The sequence below is a fragment of the Lissotriton helveticus genome, chromosome 5_1, assembly GCF_964261635.1.
Source record: "Lissotriton helveticus chromosome 5_1, aLisHel1.1, whole genome shotgun sequence".
In the NCBI taxonomy this organism is placed as follows: domain Eukaryota; kingdom Metazoa; phylum Chordata; class Amphibia; order Caudata; family Salamandridae; genus Lissotriton; species Lissotriton helveticus.
This window is the reverse complement of record NC_136065.1, coordinates 1,000,236,404-1,000,259,840: the sequence shown is the minus strand read 5'-3', so window position 1 is coordinate 1,000,259,840 and position 23,437 is coordinate 1,000,236,404. Positions and strand designations below refer to the sequence as shown.

The window sequence follows — 23,437 nt, the reverse complement described above, 5'->3', positions numbered from 1 at the left end:
TTCTCCTGTCCCCCAGTGAGAGTGGGGAAGCCAGTGCCACTGGCATTGTAGACAATGCCAGCAGAGTCCCAAGAAAAATCAGCCCACAGTCCTCTCCAGGCAGATGTTCATCAATGCAGTGGTCCCATCCTTCTTCTTCTCTCCAAGCCTCTCCTTTGTACAGGGTGATGAAAGTGGAGGTGGAGAGTTCTAGAAGGTGGGTGACTCCGCCTAATCCAGAGATGCCACGTCGCCACTTTACAATGGAAAGATACTTTCTAGGAATGGCTCACAGGCCGGCAGAACCCCCTGCACAGCATCTTGGGTATTTTCAAAATGGCAGCATGCAGCTGTTGTGTGAAAGAGCTCTCTCTATCTCTTAGCTGCTCCTTAACTGACAATGAAATACTGTTTCCTTATCTTTTAGACTTTAAAGGAAACCACTGGTGGGATCAGAGCCACTTCTTTCTTTCATTGTGCCCCGTGTGAGTGAGTAGAGAAGACGCTCAGTAGTAAAGTATTTGCACACCCGTTACCCCTGAATCACACTTAACAATAGGCTTTTGGCTTCTTCCATTTTTTACATTTAATTGAGACTGTGTTTTACAATGTTGGTGTACATAGAAAATGAGTTATAACGGTGACTCCCTAATAAATGTCTCTAATGATATACTCAGTAATCTATACAGAGAAACTCAAACACCTGGACTGATAAATGACAATGAGTTGGAAGGTGGCCCACAATACATTTAGTGCAATACTTTATATGATCAAAGTCATGTAAAGGCAGGCTGACTAGTTTTTGCCGCTCAGCATGATACGCTGGGCGTTGAGGACTAGTCACTGGCTGCTTGTCAGGGATTCTAGGTTAAAGCTCTCACTGGGAATCCTCAGAGGCAGGTCAAATACACACATTCAGCACATTCACTGGTTACACCTCTAATTGCCCATGGGACCTGCCATCCATCACATTATGGATGGTCAGTAATAGAGCTTGCAAAGACTGGTGTCTACCTTCCTTGGAGCCCAACTACGAACACACACTGACAACCTGCACACGCCATACAGACATATCCACTTCCCTGAAGGCCTCCAAACCATATTCTTTTTCTAATTCTTGCGTTCCTTACAAAATTCCCTTACTCTGATCTAAGGCTAATGGGGCCAAAACATCATTCATTTTGTGGTGTGCAACCTAACATGACCCAATTTAGTTCACGAGGCACAAAATAAATGAGTGAACCCAAAACATAACAGAGACTCTTTAAATTGCTGCCATCTGACTGACAACGGGACCATAAAAAAACTGAAACAAATGTTACACAGAACAGCATTAGGAGAAACAAAAAGTAAGTAGAAGAAGGTCTTTAAAAAGCCTGATGAAACACGAGTCGACTGATTGAGGTCAATCATATGTGAATGCAATAACAGATGACTCAATTCCTATTAAAACATCACCACACATATAATACCAGCTGTCAGAATAAAACAAGTCCCGAATACAAAGACGTGTGGAGTACTGCTGTGCATTATTTGACAGAGTGACTGACCTTCAGTAGTTCCCAAAATTTCAACCATGTTCTCAGATGGAAATGGTTTAAAGGATCTCAGCCTAATTTTGGGCACATCATGCGTATGTTGCCTCTGTAGTCTGGGTCAATGGCATTTTTTAACTGCTGAAGAGGAATACGTGCAGGTTGGAAAATGGGTTGTCTTTTTCCCATATGCCTGGCCATTTCTGACTGGTGCTCCATAAGGCAAGGCGCAAATCCCTCCTACAGGCAGAGGGTGCCGACACTCGCTCACCTGTGAAGGCGGCCTCTTTTGTAAAATCCATGGAGCGGATCAGTTACTCTTACCCTCCACAATCCAGTGGTTGCTAGGGAGACCAGCCAGGGCCTCGGCATACACAACTCACATTTGACCACCCAGAAGCTCATCTAAATGTGGTAGCTGTATGCCCTCACAATACTCACTCCACTGAATGACTATACAAACTTGGCATATGTTGGTATATGCAGCCAACATTGTGAGGTGAGGAAGAGCCTGGATTCCCTGGCAGCATCCCATGCATATGAGACCCGACCGTCTAACCCACCTGTCTTGCCCTGATGGCCTAGCCCGGCAGTCTGGGCTCTTTCACTTGCGGACAGCATTGGGACCACATATCACTGGGCTAAAGCCCTCTATCCTTAATACGGTTCAGCAAAGACAAAACATATCCTTTCTTTTAGAAACTAATTTGCCATAGAAGTCCTCCAACACGTTGCAAATATCTGTTGGTAAATGAGTATGAATGAGGTTGAAGTTTTTCTACTTTGATGGGACGTTGCACATTAGAATCAATTAAATGGATGTACATATTTTTCAGCATAGCAGGTAGGTAGTTTATTATATACTGCTCTAAATAACATTGGCAGGGTGAATAACCAAATCACAATAGTTTCCTCTTGATGATTTCATTGTGTATCTAGAAATGTTCAATCCTGCCCATCTTTTATCACATTTGTTTCTTGTAAGATAATATCTGAATACATTTTAATAAACGCACAAACTATGCGGTCCCTATGCCCTTTATAATTCTCCAGATAAGGTCCCCGTGCCCCTTTAAATTCTCCAGATCGGAGGCTTGGCACTAATAATGATATTTTATTCATTTCTCTCTAGAAACAAAAATGTACTATAAATAGATAAAATAACTAATTGGATAAAATATGCTCTTTCTCTTCTTTCACATGCATTATCGGGTATAACACTGCAGCCCACATTTATTCCCAAAGCAGTAGCAGCCACTCGTACTGCGAAGTGGTGAGGCAGGGGGAGGGGGAACTAAAAAAAAAACAATATAAATAAAGGCGATAAAACTTACCTGCTCTAACGCCCGTCGCCTTGCTCCCAACCCTCGCGTCCTTGTCAGGACCCTGCTGCACACTTTGCCTGCTCCCAATCCCAGTGCTGCTCACATACTGGGAATGCTATTCCCAGCATGTGTGTAGCGCTGGGATTGGTCAAAGCATCTCGGTTCGGTGCTCAGACATAGACTGGGAGCCTCTGTTGGTTTACCCGCCCAGCTGTACAACGCAGCTCGGTGGAGAAAGGTTAATTGCGCATGACGGTTTGGCCAGCCCCAAAGGGCCGGCCAAACCTTCATGAGCGCTTGGCAGTGCCCACCACACCCCTCTCCTCCCTGGTTCTGCACCGTCAGGATGGGAGGCTACGCCCCTCACTTGGCTCGCAGCCTGCAGGGCTAAAAATAAAATGATAATAAAAATGTCTTATTACAATTTGATTTTTGTCCTTTGCCTCTACTGGCTTTCAGCAGGGGGAGGGGTGGTGTGGTGGCGCTCCTCCGCCATATTAGAGGAGCCGCCGATGGCCCAAAGTCACACAAACCTGGTGCAAAGTGTTGTGAGATTTACATTAGAATTTTTGCCCAAAGTAACACAAAGTAAGGCTGTGCGCTGTTTGCTACTTTGCAGCAAGGGGGCATATCATGAGTGGTGTATAGGCATTCCCATGCAACTATTGGTTGGTTTTGATACAAATTTCTAGCTATTAATATTGTTAGACAGAGATTTGAACCAATGTTCTTCCTTTACATTTTTGCTGTACTGTACAACACACATACAAAATGGGAAAAATATTGAAGGATAGTGCCACTACAAGGCCTATGCTTGACAGAACACACACACACACACTTTCACTAGGGTTCAAGAGTGCGTGAGTGGGCGCATGCCATCCTAAATTGCACTGAGGGAAGTATAAACAGCGCCATAACCTGGTAGAAATAGAGCTGGTTTTCTCAAATTGTTTGATGCAATGAAGTGCAGCATCTTTGGTTGCTGCGCTGTATTGCGTCACAATTTAGTAAATATGTCCCCTAAGATTAACCTCACAAATACTTTTTATGATCCGGGATAGCATGTGCTAAGTCATCCCTCTGACGCCTTGGCTTCTTCTCTCCCTATTTGGTGAGACCAGAGAGGATTTGTAGATCAAATGGATTACCAATGGACACCAAACAGCTTCATTTTGATATTGATGAATGTACATTCAACAGATTCAAAGGTTGTATACCATCTGGAAAACGAATCTATGACAAAATATCGACCACAAAAATATCGAGGTACAAAAATATCGCAACAAAAATATCGAGGACAATAATATCGGGATCCTATCTCTAAAAAGGTAAGTACAAAAATATCGAAAAAAATATATCGATGTCAAAAATATCGTTTTTTAGAAAATATCGTTTTTTAAAAATTTAAATAAAATGTAATATTAACAAAATAATACTTATAAATATAATAAACATAGTTACAAATATATTATAATATTTAAAATTAATAAATGATGTAATAAAAACGAATAATAATAAAAATATAATACATAGTATATACTTAATTAATTTTAACTCTAAAATATTTATTTTAATAACTTATAAATAAATTAAAATATAATAAATTACAAATAAATTTGTATACATAAATTAATAATATAAATAACAGTTAATAACAATGTAAAACTAATTAAAAAAATTACGTACATTTTGGATAGCGTACGGGTAAAAATTACTATTCCCACTCCAGAGAGTGCAACAGTAGGGAAAGTGTTGGATAGCGTAGAGATAAAAATTTGTATTCCCAATCCAGAGAGTGCAACAGTAGGGAAAGTGTTGGATAGCGTAGGGGTAAAAATTACTATTCCAACTCCAAAGAGCGCAACAGTAGGGAAAGTGTTGGATAGCGTAGGGGTAAAAATTACTATTCCCACTCCAGAGAGTGCAACAGTAGGGAAAGCGTTGGATAGCGTAGGGGTAAAAATTACTATTTCCACTCCAGAGAGTGCAACAGTAGGGAAAGTGTTGGATAGCGTAGAGATAAAAATTACTATTCCCACTCCAGAGAGCGCAACAGTAGGGAAAGTGTTGGATAGCGTAGAGATAAAAATTACTATTCCCACTCCAGAGAGCGCAACAGTAGGGAAAGTGTTGGATAGAGTAGGGGTAAAAATTACTGTTCCCACTCCAGATAGTGCAACAGTAGGGAAAGTGTTGGATAGCGTAGGGGTAAAAATTACTATTCCAACTCCAGAGAACGCAACAGTAGGGAAAGTGTTGGATAGCGTAGAGGTAAACATTACTATTCCCACTCCAGAGAGTGTAACAGTAGGGAAAAAGTTGGATAGCGTAGGGGTAAAAATTACTATTCCCACTCCAGAGAGTGCAACAGTAGGGAAAGCGTTGGATAGCGTAGGGGTAAAAATTACTATTTCCACTCCAGAGAGTGCAACAGTAGGGAAAGTGTTGGATAGCGTAGGGGTAAAAATTACTTTTCCCACTCCAGAGAGTGCAACAGTAGGGAAAGCGTTGGATAGCGTAGGGGTAAAAATTACTATTTCCACTCCAGAGAGTGCAACAGTGGGGAAAGTGTTGGATAGCGTAGAGATAAAAATTACTATTCCCACTCCAGAGAGCGCAACAGTAGGGAAAGTGTTGGATAGCGTAGAGATAAAAATTACTATTCCCACTCCAGAGAGCGCAACAGTAGGGAAAGTGTTGGATAGAGTAGGGGTAAAAATTACTGTTCCCACTCCAGATAGTGCAACAGTAGGGAAAGTGTTGGATAGCGTAGGGGTAAAAATTACTATTCCAACTCCAGAGAACGCAACAGTAGGGAAAGTGTTGGATAGCGTAGAGGTAAAAATTACTATTCCCACTCCAGAGAGTGCAACAGTAGGGAAAGCGTTGGATAGCGTAGGGGTAAAAATTACTATTTCCACTCCAGAGAGTGCAACAGTAGGGAAAGTGTTGGATAGCGTAGAGATAAAAATTACTATTCCCACTCCAGAGAGCGCAACAGTAGGGAAAGTGTTGGATAGCGTAGAGATAAAAATTACTATTCCCACTCCAGAGAGCGCAACAGTAGGGAAAGTGTTGGATAGAGTAGGGGTAAAAATTACTATTCCCACTCCAGATAGTGCAACAGTAGGGAAAGTGTTGGATAGCGTAGGGGTAAAAATTACTATTCCAACTCCAGAGAACGCAACAGTAGGGAAAGTGTTGGATAGCGTAGAGGTAAAAATTACTATTCCCACTCCAGAGATTGTAACAGTAGGGAAAAAGTTGGATAGCGTAGGGGTAAAAATTACTATTCCCACTCCAGAGAGTGCAACAGTAGGGAAAGAGTTGGATAGCGTAGGGGTAACAATTACTATTCCCACTCCAGAGAGTGCAACAGTAGGGAAAGAGTTGGATAGCGTAGGGGTAACAATTACTATTCCAACTCCAGAGAGCGCAACAGTAGGGAAAGTGTTGGATAGCGTAGAGGTAACAATTACTATTCCCACTCCAGAGAGTGCAACAGTAGGGAAAGTGTTGGATAGCGTAGGGGTAAAAATTACTATTCCCACTCCAGAGAGTGCAACAGTAGGGAAAATGTTGGATAGCGTAGGGGTAAAAATAGCATACTTATAAATAAATGTTTTATTTTATATAATAAAAATATTAACTATTAAATAAATATAAACCATTTACAAATACCAATACATAATTATTAAAAACATGTGAACAAAATATATGTAATTTAAAAAATTCATAAAAATACCATTTCATAATACTTAATTAACAATTAATAATTAATTAACAATTAGATAATTAACCAAACAATTAATTAAAGAACATTATTACTTAATTACATTTAAATTACTTCCCACCCTATTCCCCTATAAACCCACAACCCACTACAAAACATAATTATCAATTAATCAAATAATTAAAAATATTTAGCAATTAATTAAAAATAATTACCAATTAATAAATATTAATTTATAATTCCTACTAATTAATAATTAATGCAACATAATTAAATTACTTCCCACCCTATTCCCCTATAAACCCACAACCCGCTACAGAACATATTTATCAATTAATCAATTAATTAAAATTAATTACCAATTAATTAAAAATAATTACCAAATAATAAATATTAATTTTTAATTCCTACTAATTAATAATTAATGTAACATAATTAAATTACTTCCCAGCCTATTCCCCTATAAACCCACAACCCGCTACAGAACATATTTATCAATTAATCAATTAATTAAAATTAATTACCAATTAATTAAAAATAATTACCAATTAATAAATATTAATTTATAATTCCTACTAATTAATAATTAATGTAACATAATTAAATTACTTCCCACCCTATTCCCCTATAAACCCACAACCCGCTACAGAACATATTTATCAATTAATCAATTAATTAAAATTAATTACCAATTAATTAAAAATTATTACCAAATAATAAATATTAATTTTTAATTCCTACTAATTAATAATGAATGTAACATAATTAAATTACTTCCCAGCCTATTCCCCTATAAACCCACAACCCGCTACAGAACATATTTATCAATTAATCAATTAATTAAAATTAATTACCAATTAATTAAAAATAATTACCAATTAATAATTATTAATTTATAATTCCTACTAATTAATAATTAATTTAACATAATTATATTACTTCCCACCCTATTCCCCTATAAACCCACAACCCGCTACAGTACTAAAATACAAAATTTAATTAAATTACATAAAAATAAATTAAATACATAATAAATACATAATAATATACACAAAAATAATTTAAAAATCGATATTAGTAACATCGAAATTATTAACATCGATATTACTGACATCTATATTTAAAACTTCGATATTACTAATATCGATATTTAATTTATCGATATTACTTACCTTCTATATTTTGTCCCATCGATATTTAAACTTCGATATAATTGTATATCGATATTTAAATATCGATATTTTGACTGCATATCCTGGAAAACACATACTGCTGACGAGAGGAGCTTCTAGGCAAGGGCGAAAACCATTGAACATATTACCAATATCATCTGTAGCATGATGTTGCCTGTTAAATTCTAAATTGTCAAATTTTTTATTTTTTTGTGTGCGCTCTTGGTTCATTGGGTTGCAGTTTGACAAAAAAAAATCCAACTGCACTAAACGCAGCAGTCAAAAATAGGAGATTTTATGAAAAGATTTTATAAATATTCTTGGGGTTCTCTTAAAATATGAACTAGTGTACCTCACCTCGCACCAATGAGAAATCATCAGAATCAAGAATGTTTGTAACATAGCAAGAGCAATTTACCTTAGCTACTTCTTGGATTATACAAGAAAATACACAGGATGAACTATGGTAGAGTTACATTATCTCTGAATGTTGTGTTCTAGTTCATAAGTTACCGGGGAGAAGAGTTTCATGTATTGTTTCATGGATAGGTTTAGGATCACATGCGTTCCTCTAGACATCTGAATATAGATTATAGAGTGTATCTAATCTTGTGTTGCCAATCATTGTCTTTTCAGAAGGGGACACCCTCAGAGCACGAGAGGGGTTTCTTTTTGTGCAGACCTATTCTTCCAACTGGAGCTTTGTGTAGCTTTTAAGAGTAATTACTGTTCCATTAAAAAAGGCACACAGTAGAAACCAATTCTTTCTTTAGGTTTACTCATTGTTCAGGCAAGAAAAAATATGATGAACACGTCAAGTACCATTCTACTCACATCAAACAAAGTCTACATTCAGCTAGAGACTTTTAGAAGGATGCATACTTTTCATATTAGGTTGTGGAGGCAGAGGCCTCTCCTTTTACTGACTGTACTTTCTGTTGTAATGCAGATTGCCAACATTCACATTTGGTTTCATTTTTGCAGGTTCCGTGGCTGACAGCTAACATGAAATTATTCAAAGCCTCCTAATGTCTCTACAATTCTCACAGGAGGGTTTGTGGCTCAATATCCGATGAGTGGGTTCCCACATTGGAGCAGTTCAGACTAGAGAGCTACACATAACATGCAGGTAAGCATAATCCTGTTTGATTCTAAAAAATTAAAAATCTTGAACCTATCTTGTCAACACTGGGTATTCTGATGCTTTTTAAAGATATATATTCCATCTGCTAATTTGGTTACATCACTATTCACCCCTTTTAGAACATTAATTTCCCTAAAGGACCCATCTGCTGCCGTCCGATAGGGTCGCCTTTCGAAGCATGAGGTCCTTGTATTCATGCTGTTATCTTGTTAGTAGTACTTTATTCAGATCAGGAATTGTCTCAGGCAAAAGAATCTGTTGATCAAATGTCAATTAGTCTCTAATTGTGGAGGAAATAGCTTATTGCAAAGGTCCCAAATGGACATATCCTGATAATTAGTATCTCACCTGTGCATTGCCATACCCACCTGCTTTGTGATTGTGTTCATGTGAATCCTCGCCGTAATATCCCCTTCCTCCTGTCTCCTTTTTTGTTTTAGAGCTTTGATTCACATTGATCTTGAGCCGGTGTGGTGCAGATACAAGTTGCCACCTGACAGTTTTTAAAGAGTGAATCTCTCCAGGACAATGGTTAAGTAAGAAGTACACACTCCAGCTAAACAAAGGCCACCTTCCAGGAGGGGTCATTCAAATTTACAAGATTTGCTTTCAAAGTACATGGCTCTGTGCATGGCAGATGGGAGTGCAAACACTCCAGTTCTGCCAGAAGCTGATGGAATATCAGAGATTTATTAATAGGATACCTGTCCAGGTGGGGCTAACAGTGCAAATACTCCTAATTTCCCTGAGCTTGAGAAATCCTCTCAGAATTGTGACCCATGTTGCTGCACCCTTGGAATGCACAGTGCAGGTGATACAACTTCAGTATCATCCCAAAATAATCCCCGTAAATTGGTAATGGGGAAAAATAAAACCTAGTAAATTTCTCATGACGATTACACCATGTCTTATACACATTCCAGAGATGCATAGCCTTTAGGTGATGCTCACCAATGCCTTTAATCAGTGCAGTTAGCCAGATTATGCAAGGTTGCCTCGCATATAGGTTTGAAGGTCACCTTTGCCACTGTACGATACCTGTCATCAATTCTTCCTGTCTTGGAATGTACACTTCTATCTGGGTAGATTATTATCTTGATATATGTTATACAACCGTTAGATCCCTCAACTGCTGACCCCAAGGGAATGCTCAGCTGAATATTATGCTAAATTATTTAATCCTGGGTGTGGTATTTCTGTACATACTCAGTGTTAATTGTTACTGAAAATCGGTGTTAATAGGGTAATCAGCAAGAATACATGTCTTTCAGTACCTGGAGTCCTTTGTTGCGATAGGGCCACGGCGCTCCGGTGCTAAACCGCCCTTATATTATTTTTCAAATTTGCAGTGGAATGCCTCTGCTTTCTGTACAATAGAGCTGCATCAAAATGTCTCTATCCTTTGAATATATTTCCAGAACAGCCACAGTTACAATGGGAAATATCTGTGGGTACAATTGGATGTGATATTCTTTTGAACCGAGCATCACATGGATGCCCTGGGCACTGTGCAACCAAGAGTAGTGTCTGTGATCTGGCAGGGAGCAAGTTAACAAAAAACTATTGATGTTTGTCCTGCTGCCTTCCTAACTAGGTCATCTTTTGAACACTTCATTTATATAGGCAGCTGTTGATAACATTATAAGCTCTTTATGGAATTATTGCTTTTCTTGAAAAGCCACTTCATTGTCAGGCTTTTTGTAAATGCGGGGCTAAAAATCCCTGGCACAGTGTTGATGTGACCTCCTGCTGATCATTTTACACTTTCACCGACCAGTAAGTGTATCGAGATTTATTTTTTTGCATTCATTCTCTGAAAAGCAAGACCTATTAAGTATAGTTTGAGTCGCAATAAATGTCATAGGAGCCAATTTATCAATACAACTGGAGATGAGACATATTCAGATTTCTAAAATGTAAATTTACAAACGGAAACTACACTGATAAGTATCACCCACAGTAGTTGTGGTGGTAGCAGAGATCTAGCAGTGGCGTAGTAAGTTTAAAAGTAGTATCCTTAGTCATAAGAAGGTTTTAGGTGTGTTAGTGACCATGACAAAGAAATTGGTAGTAGCAGCTCTGAGCATTCCAGAGAGGAGAGATGCTGGGCGAGTGTGGGCACATTTTGCAATTCACAGTCTGTTGGAAGGTGGTTTATTAGTAGGGGTCAGTAGGTACCTACCACTAGTAATTAGGCCATAATCCCAATATATGGCCCAGTTCAGGTCTCAATAAAGTATTACCTTGCTCAACCCTTGGTAGTTGGCAGTGAGCAGGCAGGCTTTTCTTAGGAGACAGGTGTGTAAAGCATTTAAAAACACCAATACATTAAACAAGTAAGACCCAACACATAGTAAAAATCCAATACCAATTTAAAAAAATGGAAATATTTGCATGATTAAAAGGACACCAAAATAACAAAAATCCAATTTAGGGAACCGGGGATATGAATTTGTATAGAATAAACACTTTCCAGTGACTAAAATACAAAAGCGCCACTTTGGGACACCTGGTCGAGCTTGACGGGGAAAAGTCAACATTTCAGCCCAACTGTGATGGAGCGTGGGTGGATATACTTAGCGGTAGGGCCCGGTCAAGTTTTTACCTTCTGACTTAGTCACGTTTTGGAGCTTTTTCTCTTGCCGTCGAGCAAGGCTCCTCGTCTGGCCGGGTTTTGAGTCGATGATGGCGGCTTGGTTCAGTTCGAGGCCTTGGTGAAATCCTGGAAGTCTTGAGATCCGAAGCTTCCAGTGGGACGAACCTGAAATCCAGGCCGGGTTGTGGTTCGACGACGGGATAGTCAACTTATGGAGCTTTTTGATAAAAATTCTCCAAACATATGGATCTTCTTCCAGAAGGTCCTTCTGGGGTTCCAAAGTGTCCACAACACCAATCCAGGGTACCAGAAGCTCTGAGTTGCTCTTTGGGATGTTGGGACTATGTCTCCCACAATGCACCTGGCAATATCCTTAAAAGTCCTTGGATGCTGTCCAGCTGGGTTCTTCTTGGTGGAGGTGATGCAGGTGGAGCTTTTTTGACCTGTTGTTTTCAGAGCGTCCACTCCTTCAACCTTCAAAGCCAGGTAAAGTCCCTTTTTAGCTGAAGACCAAAGTGTGCCACAGGTGCAGTCCTCTCTTGTGCAGTACAAGGAGCCAACAGGGAAGTCCTACTTCTTCTTGTAGTTTCAGCAGGGACCTGAGTTGCTGGACAGCTCTCCTATATTTATCCAGTGTTTCTAGGTGACAAGCAGGGGGGCACCAATGGGGTACAGGGTGCCACCCAGAAATATGACAGCTTTTGCCAAATTGTGGCATATTCCTGCCCCAGAAAGCACTATTCTTTTAAAATCCAAAATGGATAAACTCTCTCCTGGAGGTTAAGATCTGGCTAAGCCAAGCCACTGGCATATGTTTTCCTAACACTCCCCTTCCAGCCACTCTCGGAATCTATTACTGGAGCTCCTATCTGGCTGTGGTGCAGGACGTGGGGATGAGCCTGTGTCCTGTCTGTCATTCCCTACTTAAAGACCAGTTTGGCTACCCAGCCCTACCTTTTGCTCAGCAGCTTGCAGATCTCATGACACCTGATGTACTTCGTCTCTATGCAGGTCACTTCACACCTGCCAAAGACTGGCCAATAAGGATAGGCTGCTGGAAGACTGAATTTCAATTCATCATAAAATGAAGTTCTATACTTTCTTTTCTGTGATAGTTATCGTAAATCTAACCTTGGCAAGTTGTTGGATACTTTGAAGTGTATTTTTAGCTAGCTCCTGTCAATGTTTATACGTTATTAAAGTATTCCCATGTTAGCCTCAGGTGACAATGTGCTAAAATGAGAAAATACAAAAGTGGCAGTTTTTCCCTCATCAGGGCATATAAAACATAGTTTATAATGTCCCTGCTTATAGTTGCAAGGCACCTTACCCCTGTGGCATCTAGGAGAGGCATTATGGAAAAATAAGGTAGTTTAAGATTTTTAAAGTACCTTTAATTCCAATTTCGACTTTGCATATACTTTAATTTTCAAAGAAGCCTGCAAAGCAGGTCTGCCTTTAAAATGAAAGCAGACAACACAGCAGTGCCCACCTAAGTGCATTAAATCTGCTAGGCCTCTAAACCTACATGCCCTACCATATACTCGGGGCTTACAGGTAGGTTGTCATATTAATTATAATTTTACCTCATTACCATATACCTTTTACACAGAGCACTGGCCCTGAGTCTGGGTAGCAGAACCCAAGGGACAATCAGAGTCAATTATCACCAGTATCAGTTAAAAAATGAGGGTGATCAGGGCAAAACGGATGACTTTCTCACACAGTCCATTAATTGAGTCAGTGGCCAGTACCTTTCTGTGCATCCACATGTAGCCTCCTCTGTTACATGGCACTGTGACCTCCGCCCTCTGCCAAGGGGCAGAAGAAGGAAGTAATATTTCCCCCAAACACTCTGTGACCACATCAAGGCTGAAAGTGGCAGCTACTTCAGCATTCAGCTAGATGATATAATGAGGCTGGATGTGAGTGCTTAAAGCCTCTACAGGTCTCCATTCAATAAAGCCTGGTGTGTTTCAGTACTGCTCATGCCAAGTTGTATGTACATTAATACGGGGTGTTTTTACAATAAGGTTACATCATACCATGCATAATCTACCCTCGCTGGTGTACTATAATAATATTGAGTTTTTTAATATTGTGCTACTACTGGGGTTAGTGCCCTGCTATAAGAAGCATACATATAAATATAGATTTATAGATCTGGCACTCTTCTTGATAAAGGACCTACTGGCCCGGAAGTGGAAATCAGGCACTCAACCAACCTTAAAACAATTGGAATGGGACCAAATAAATGGGAGGAGCCTGATAACTAAGCACAGTAGTACTGGAACAATTTTCAGAGGGGGGTCGCTGCCATCAATGTTACATCAAGTCACAGGGATTGTGAAAAATCAAAGTGTTACACGAAGAACAAGTGTAGCAAATAAGTCACGTTCAGAGTAGTAAAGGTATAGTTTGTAGCTCGTAGTACACTGTTGCAAATAAAATACTAAAGCATGATGTGGTAGTGCATGGTTATTTAAAGACTGCACATTGTCCATTGGAATGGCTTTTATATTTGCAAATACAAAAATTAGATTAGCATGAATGGAGGAGGAAAGTAAAGCGTTTGGCGGAAGACCACCATAAAACTGACAGGTCTAACAGTGCACAAATAATATGTCAGGTTTCAGCAAATATTTATCACTTGGGCATCACCAAGAAGTGTCTTGGATTGTTTTGATCCTATTAAAATCTTTGTTTCCTTAACAATTCAGAATTACAAGGAATATATGCCTTGAATGCATTCTAATGGCTGATACATTTTGACATGTGTGTACAGTTCATTTTCAGGTATTTATATGTGTTAGATTTTTTTTAGTTCTATAGGCTTTCCTATTGCACATCAAATTCTTTGACAAGACTAGCCAACATTAGAGTGGGGGACAGCCTTGCAATGGATTCAATTATTTTTGTCAGACAGGACGCAAGCTGACAGGTTAGAGTCTTTTCTCACCCCTGCAAAGCCCCTAAGACTGGAATTCCACAGGGCTCATCCCTGAGTCCAACTCTATTTAAAATATATATGTCACCTCTGACCTCCATCATTGAAGCCTTTGATATTCAGGCTATCTCCTATGTGGATGAGATCCAAATTATATCTTCTCTAGGGAATAGTCCAGCCATAGGACAGGAGACGTTTAAGGTCTGTATTCTCAAGGTGGTGGCATGAATGAACCAGAACAGCCTGTGCTGCATTGTTTTCTACAACAGAGATCTTACTCTCAGTCATAAGGCCACTGGTTGGTCCAATGACTGGTGGCCAATGGAAGATACCACTGAAGTCCAAACACCAGCATCAGTGGGAAAAAATCATGGAGTAAAATTTGATGACGGGATTACCTTTCTTCCCCACATCACTTTGTGTACAGAGAAAGACATTAGAGTTTGTTCTGCTGAAGAAACATAAGGCCATTGTTCATGCAGCTTTTACCTCTAGATTGAACTATGCAAATGCTTTATTTTTAGGTTTTCCGGCCTATTTGATGAAACATTTGCACCTAGTTCAAAATGCTGCCTCTAGGTTCATCCTGGAAGTCAGAAAACGCCACTCAATATCAGGTAGTGTTAAGGAATTTCACTGTCTCCCTATTGAGAAGTGGATCATCTTTATAGCATTAGTGGTTGCTTTTCACTCCTTTATTGGGGTGGCGCCAAAGTATCTCTGTAGGAGGCTCTGTCCGTATATCCCTGTTTGCCCCTTCATATCGAAAGAGGCATTGTTACTGACAACCCCAGGAGTTCACCTGAAATCTAAGTGTGGTCACGAGATAGAAATCGGGTTTCTGGTTGGCTAAGGTATGCAACCAAGCCAGGTGGAACTCACCACTTCGTACGTTATGCAGGTTTTTAGAGGAAATCACATAAATTGCAGTATGTAGCAATAGGGCACAGAAGCCCCTGCACTCCTATTAGACTTGTCATGGTAACTTCTGAGAAATCCCAACAATAGCACTCACATAAGGCAGTTTAGTCTTTGGAGGTGGTCCCAAGCCTCTCTCGGGGTCATCCCCTGAGGTTTCACCCTACCATGTAGAATTAACAATGCCCCCAATTTCTGGCAGGTCCAGGGCTCTTCGGGTCACCCGGGTCGCAACTTCTCTGGCACCAAAGTGATCCACCTGTGAAGGTGCACAGGATGGTTTCAGCCAGTGTAGAAATGACTCCGGGGTTCCCACATCACGGAACGAAGTGCAGTGCAGCTCCCCTGGGACCAGAGAAGCTAAGACAGCTTTGCCACACACAAGTACACAGGATGGCGAACGGGACCTTGGAGGTTCGATACCAGTATTGTAGTACCTTTTGGTCGGCAGGGAAGCAGGCGGGCCATACTGGGCTGTCCTCCCATTGCTGAGGTAGCCTTGGTGTTCCACTGCCCACTACAAGGTTCTTCAGGATGACAGTCTCTCCAGGATGGCTCCTCAGCTCAGCGGAAACATGGTGCTGGTTCCCCCTGTCGACGCTGATACTGGCATGACGGGTGTAGTTCGCGTTGCTCAGGCAATGCGTTCAGCAGGAATGTGCCTTGCTCACACACAGCTCGAGGCGGTGCTTTTAGGGATGATCTTTGCACCACAGTGCTGGCATGTAGGTGAGTAAAGCGCTAGTTTTAGGCAAACTGAAGCACTGATTCCTGTTGGTCTCCACTGCTGGACTCACAGGGTCTTGAGTCCCACAGCAGTGATAAAAGGGAGGAATCTTTGATGGCCTTGAAATTCACAAAGAGCAGGGGGCAAGCCAACAACCTCTTGGAGAACACTTGTGGGGGCACAAAAGAAGATAGCAGACAGAAGGCCAACTCATCAAGGCAAGTTGCCGAGTGGCAGTATCTCCTTCAGCCCAGAACTCAGCAGGCCAACATAGCAAAGCTGTTCGAAAAGTGGTAGTTCCTCTTGTTTGCACAGCAGTCCTGCTGACAATGTGCAGATGTAGAGCCAGCAGCGTCTGGTTACAAGTCCCATGCAGTGTCTGACTAGATGTGGTCAGAGCCCCAGTACTTATACCCAACAATGCTGTTGATGTAGGGGTGACTTCAAAGGAGCCCCCTGAATTGCACAAAGAACCCTTTCAGCCCAGCTCTGGTTCCATACTATCAGTAGGGGGTAAATCAGCACTTTGTGTGAGGGCAGGACACAACCTATTCAGGTGTAAGGGTGGGCCACCTCTCCCTCTTCCTGCCGAGGAAGACTATCAGTATGCAGATGAATGCGGATGTATCGCCTGTCACACTCAGCCCTCCCTGTGTTTGGCTGTCTAAAGGGAATGCACAAAGTGTGGCTGTCACCCAGCCCAGGCATATATTAGACACGCTGAAAAGCGCAAAGAGTTATAAGCCCGAGAAATGCTCACTTTCCGAAAGTTGAAACAATGTGAAGTTAGGGCTTGGCGCACAGCCGGTTGTGTAGATAGATAAACGTATATTTAAAGGTTTGCTGGAGTGTTAAGGTGCTCCTACAGGTGTCGCATCTGTTCGACTGCGACTTCACAATGACATTCTGTTGAGTGTGCTACTGGAGTGTAGGCACATCCCTGTGTCGGGCACACTTGTTAGGTTCAGGGCACCAGAACGAACCGTGCCGTGAATTCCAAATAAAGTTCAAAAAACGGTGTATGAAGTTTCAAAATTTATTCCATTATGTTCATATTTTCATCATATGAGTTGGAAAATTATCGATAACATCGTGATGCTAGATGATGCTCCGATGCATTTCGGACAAATAGTCCTTTGTCAAGGAGCTTTGGTGAAAGAGTCGTGTAGCATGCAACATGCAGGTAATTATGAACATAATGGAATAAATTTTGAAACTTCATACACCGTTTTTTGAACTTTATTTGGAGTTCACGGCACGGTTCGTTCTGGTGCCCTGAACCTAACAAGTGTGCCCGACACAGGGATGTGCCTACACTCCAGTAGCACACTCAACAGAATGTCACTTTCCAAAAGTGGCATTTCCAAAATAGTAATGTGAAATCCAACTTCACCAGTAAGGAGGATGTATTACTACCATTTTAAACATACCCAAAGTGGCAAAGCTACTCCTTTCTGATCAGAAATTACCTCTTAAAAGTTTTAAGGAAATTCCCAATGCTAGCCTATGAGCGAAGTAGCCCTCACAGCAGTGAGAATGAAATAGGCTGTTTGTCACTACCAGGACATGCAAAACATAAAGGTACATGTCCTATCTTTTACCTACACAGCACCCTGAGCTAGGCCTCCCTAGGGCCTACCTTAGAGATGACCTATGTGTAATAAAAGTGGGGTTTAAGGCTGGGTAAGTAGTTTTAAATGTTAACTTGGAGGGTCAGTAAACTGCAAAAACAGGCCCTGCAGTGGCAGGCTTGAGACAAGTTTTATAGGATGGCACAATCAGTGCTGCAGGTCCACTACTAGCATTTCATTTACAGGCCCTGGGTATATGGTATACCACTTTACAAGGGAGTTACACGTAAATCAAATATGCCAAACAGGTGTAAACCAATTATACCATTTTTAGGGGCGTGAGTACGTGCACCTTAGCACTAATTAGCAGTGGTAAAGGGCTCAAGTCCTACAGCCAACAAAAAGAAGGCCAGAAAAAAGGGAGGAGGAAATAAAAAAAGTTGGGGAATAACCCTGCAGAAAGGGCCAGATCCAACATGACTCCTTTACCTATTTGACCTCCAAGGACTGGAATGATTTGCCTTTGTTTCTGTGTAGAGCCCCTACTGAAGTTCAGTTTAGAAAACAACTTAAGACTTGTTTTTTTGTCAGAAAGGGTTACTATGGTTACTGCTAGCTGGGACACCTGATTTTGGCAGCTGTGTGCTTTTCAAATATTTTTGTATTTTAGGAGCTATTACTGAATAATGGAAAATGTTCCGATTCCTAGTGAAAATGATACATCCATAGCAATATTCACCAGAGGAATTCCTCTGATCACAGGCATAACATACTGAAGGATAGTTCACTGGTGAATTCTCCTCCAAATTTATTATTTGCTCCAGCATTTTCCATTACCACTCAAATCTGGATCCGCTGTGCTGCCTTACGAATGTTATGTTTGTTGTTCCTGAGGAAAAATCCTCAAAAGGCTTTGGAATTTGTGCAACTCTGAAAGGGGGAGGGAGAAAATGGCAGCAAAAAGCAGTAAATTGATATATTGATTCTACCACTTTCTATTCTAGCCAAGAATCAGTATTCATAGTTGGGGATTTACCATGATTCCCAGAAAGTAACAATGTGAGGAAATCTACAGCCTTGCGTTGCCTCGATGGCAAAAAAACTGCCCGTTGGTGTATTATTACATACCTCTTGCTCCTGATGTCATCTGCCACGCTCACTCTAAAAAGTGACTTGCTTGTACAATAGTATGCACAGTGTAGTAGTGCACCCGGTGTAACACTGAGCAAGATGTGCCTGGTGTGAATTTTTTAATCTAAGCACACATTCAGAATGGATATCTCTGTGCAGGCAACTGCCAAGGGCAAATTCCATACCACACTATTTATCTTCTGCCCATTGTTTGCACATGTATTTAGTTGGTTCTAGGATTTCATGCAAAGCTGGGTGGTGCTACCTTGGCAACTTAACTTGTTCTACATTACATAGAATATAGGGGGTTTCACACTCTGTGACGCAATACTGCTTCAGCACTGTGCTTGCATCCACTTCCAGTGCAAAAGTCTTTGCGCACGAGAAAGTTGATCCACATTGTTGTTTGCACCACTATGCATCAGGTATGACCTGTTCCAAAGCACGAGAGTCAATGCTAAAGTTTAATAAATCTGCATTTAAAAATAAATATATAGTAATAATTGGCACAAGATATACAGTGTTCGGCATTATGTCCGGTTTTACCTCACCTCCGCGATGGCTCAGTATAGCCCGGGGTACTGACGGAGAGAGCGGGGCCTCACGTCCCAAGCAGTTGCCAGGTGAGATGAGGTGATTTGCCCACACATAATGGGTCTGACAACTACAACACCCCAGAATCTGTAGATCTAGTGTGTATGGTTGTATCTGTTCCATTGAACAGTAATTACTTATTTTGTAGTCACTTTGTTACACTTATAATTGTCACGGAAGCAGAAACATGTAGACCGGCCCTCATGAACTTTATAGTTGCAGTTATTTTTTCAAACTGCACGAGCACTGTTTTTTATCCCTGACACCATGAGATAGATATTAAAGAGGTTTTCTCATGGTAGCCAGTTTTAATACACTTCACTTTTTTCACTCAAGCACTGCACCTATCTCTATGATTTATATTAGAGCTCTTCATCTGACGGATCTTAGTGTATCCAGTTGTACTGTTAAAAAACATCCCTGAGCTCCTCCCTCAAAGTTGACGGTTGTAGCCCTCGGCTGTACTAGATTCTACAGCCGGGAGGAGATCCCAGATGATGAAGCATGTCACCTTTTGGTAAGTGATGCGATTCCATCCTTTAAATAGGGCTTCTCAGTGAGAGGTCACATTTATCGACTCATACTTTATTATTTAGGCTTGTGTATAGGACGCCTAGGTGCCAGGTGATTCAAGAAACCCACAGATAAGTTTTTGTATTTTGCGGTTTTACCTCACACCATCTCCTACTTTACTCCATTGTATGGATTTGAATACTGTACTCAGAGCAACAATATTCAGCCTCATCTAAGTATCGGACATAATGGTAGACCTTGCTAGGTTGATATGAGCAATGTACTATCCAACATTTGTCTGCGGACTCTGGCTAATATTCTGAAACTTGACCCCACAAATTCATAGATTTTCTTGAATCAGTCTATGATATTGTTTCACCATCTCAAATTGTGCCTCATCCATGGCATAGTCACCTACCCAATTCACGTTGGACTAGACAAATATGGTATGGAAAATGTAACTCTATTAGTGACCACCCTTTCTCTGAGACCTCAAATCACAGCCACTTGAAGTAGCTTCTTCTTCCACTCTTCCATCTGAGGCAGGCCAAGCCTAGACTTTAATTTATGGGTTTCCCTCACAAAGTCACCAAAACAAATCCTTTTTTACAGTTGGCTTTATCAGTACAACTAAGTAACTAAAAATAGTCAAAATGGAGCCAGAAAATAGCGGATCTATGATGTTACAACGCGTTATTTTACAACGCAGACCGTTACATCGCAATTTTTACAACGCAGGATCCATTACAACGCATGACATTACAACGCATGGCATTACATCGCAGATGCTATTACAACGCATGGCATTACATCGTAAGTATAGGTAAGTATACCTTTTTAAAAAAAATGTAATTATTTTAATTTAATTTAATTATTTTAATTAAAATACTTTTTAAAATAGTAATTATTTTTATTTAATAATTTTAAATCTATTTATTTAAATTAATTTTAATAAAAAATGTAATTAATTTTATTTAATTAATATAATTAAATTAATTTAATTTAAATATTTTTTTGATTGTAATTAAAATAAATTATTTAAAATAATGTATTTAATTTAATTATTTTAATTAAGAAATGTAATTAATATAATATAATTATTTTTATTTAACTTAAAAACACCCCTGTACCCCAAAACCCAAACCCTGCCCTGAAACCTAAAAACACCCCTGTACCCCAAAACCCAAACCCTACCCTGAAACCTAAAAACACCCCTGTACCCCAAAACCCAAACCCTACCCTGAAACCTAAAAACACCCCTGTACCCCAAAACCCAAACCCTACCCTGAAACCTAAAAACACCCCTGTATCCCAAAACCCAAACCCTACCCTGAAATCTAAAAACACCCCTGTACCCCAAAACCCAAACCCTACCCTGAAACCTAAAAACACCCCTGTACCCCAAAACCCAAACCCTATCCTGAAACCTAAAAACACCCCTGTATCCCAAAACCCAAACCCTACCCTGAAACCTAAAAACACCCCTGTACCCCAAAACCCAAACCCTACCCTGAAACCTAAAAAACACCCCTGTACCCCAAAACCCAAACCCTACCCTGAAACCTAAAAACACCCCTGTACCCCAAAACCCAAACCCTACCCTGAAACCTAAAAACACCCCTGTACCCCAAAACCCAAACCCTATCCTGAAACCTAAAAACATCCCTGTATCCCAAAACCCAAACCCTACCCTGAAACCTAAAAACACCCCTGTACCCCAAAACCCAAACCCTACCCTGAAACCTAAAAACACCCCTGTACCCCAAAACCCAAACCCTACCCTGAAACCTAAAAACACCCCTGTACCCCAAAACCCAAACCTAGCCCTGAAACCTAAAAACACCCCTGTACCCCAAAACCCAAAACCTGCCCTAAAACATAAAAATACCCAAACACCCCAAAACATATACCTCAGTACACCAAAACATATACTCCTATACTCATACTTATTAAAAAAATTACTTAAATTAATAAATTTAATTTATAATATTTAAAAACATAATTAAATATTTTTATTTATTTTTATTTATAATTAATAATAATTAAATCAATTATATAATATTAAATAAAATAAAAAAAAATTATATACTTACCAATACTTACGATGTAATGGTATGCGTTGTAATAGCATCTGCGTTGTAATGCCATGCGTTGTAATGGCATCCGATGTAATGGATCCTGCGTTGTAATAGCTGCGTGTAAAAGTTGCGTTGTAAGTGATACACACCGAAAATAGCAGGTGCTAAAGAAAGTTCGACCACTTATCTCCAATGCTTTGCTCTCTTTATCAGTCACTCATCTGTAAAATGGATCTGCTTTGAGGCCCTTTACATTGTGTACTGAATATTTCAAAATATTGATCCAGTGTTTGTGAGACAGAAGTGCATTAATAATCTTGCTATGCAAAATCTATTTTGCTGATTGACTTTAGTGCATGCACCATGATCCAGTCTATTACACATAGACTATCATTCAGAGACTAGGCAGATAAACGTTGCACCTCTCTTCCAAGCAAGGTCTACCTCTTCACATGAACATAAAGCCTTAAAGCCTGACTTTTTAAATGTAAAGCATTCGATGTTTTCTGCTAGACAACTGCCTGGTCTCAACAGTTTCCTTTGTGTGTTTTGCTACAAGACCATTATACCTCTTTTTGATGGTGCCCTCTGTAAGACATATTACTATAACAACATAAAATCCCTGTGCACCAGAGGCACAATGATACTAGAGACGTCAGTGCCTGTAGCTTTTACCATCACCGTACCAAGATAATTCAGGACAGGTAGGTGTCAATCAATAATGCTCAGAGTTAAAGTCCTCAGATTCTGCATTGGAACCTGCCCTCACTCAAGAGGACGCGTCTCTCAAAGCCATATATACAGTTCAAGATAGTCCTACAGACTGAAAAGGTCATACGCTCTACACTCGCTACCAAACTGTTCCAAGAAAAACTGGAGAATTACTTTCTATCCCTCACCTCACCAGGAAAAATCAGTTTCTTATTCTGCAAAAGTTGTAAATTGAGGCAATAACACATCTGAATCTGAGCTTGGGGAGGCTGCCGCTGGTGGAAATCCATTTGTACCATTTGAAAACATGAAGCTATGTCCGCTTGAAAAACTGCCTTATCAGGGACCAGTCTCCATTTGTGGTCCAATCTTAATCCGCATTACCTTGCATGTCATCCATGACATGCAAGGTACCTGAACTGACAAGGTATCTTCTGAAGACCACCAACAAACTCCAGCCCAAGAGAATATCTTGGACATCAGCTGGAGCACTGAGACTATTCAAACCTTCAACCAGATTGGGTATTGTTGCTATTCTGAAGCATAGGTTCGTTTTGGTGGTAAGAGGGAAGTCAGGGGTGTGATAACCTCATGTGCTCATGCAATCCACATGCCAGACTTTACATTGGAAATTTCAGAAGGAGGAACCTAAGCCAAAGAGTCCCTAAATATGCCCATTTCTGCTCTGAATTCTTCCTGGTGTTTATTTAAGTTGTGATGTTTGGAAGGGGTCATCTTTCAACCTATTATTATGTTATTCGCC

General features: G+C 40.3%; 1 protein-coding gene across 1 annotated transcript in view; it reads left to right on the top strand.

Moving 5' to 3' along the window:
- Positions 1 to 8,734: 8,734 nt before the first annotated feature.
- PTPRE (protein tyrosine phosphatase receptor type E) overlaps positions 8,735 to 23,437 on the top strand; it is a 566,294-nt gene continuing 551,591 nt past the window's right edge. The window contains exon 1 of the mRNA XM_078643508.1: positions 8,735 to 8,873. The gene's annotated coding sequence lies outside the window, so the exon portion shown is untranslated. The remainder of the gene's footprint in view (positions 8,874 to 23,437) is intronic.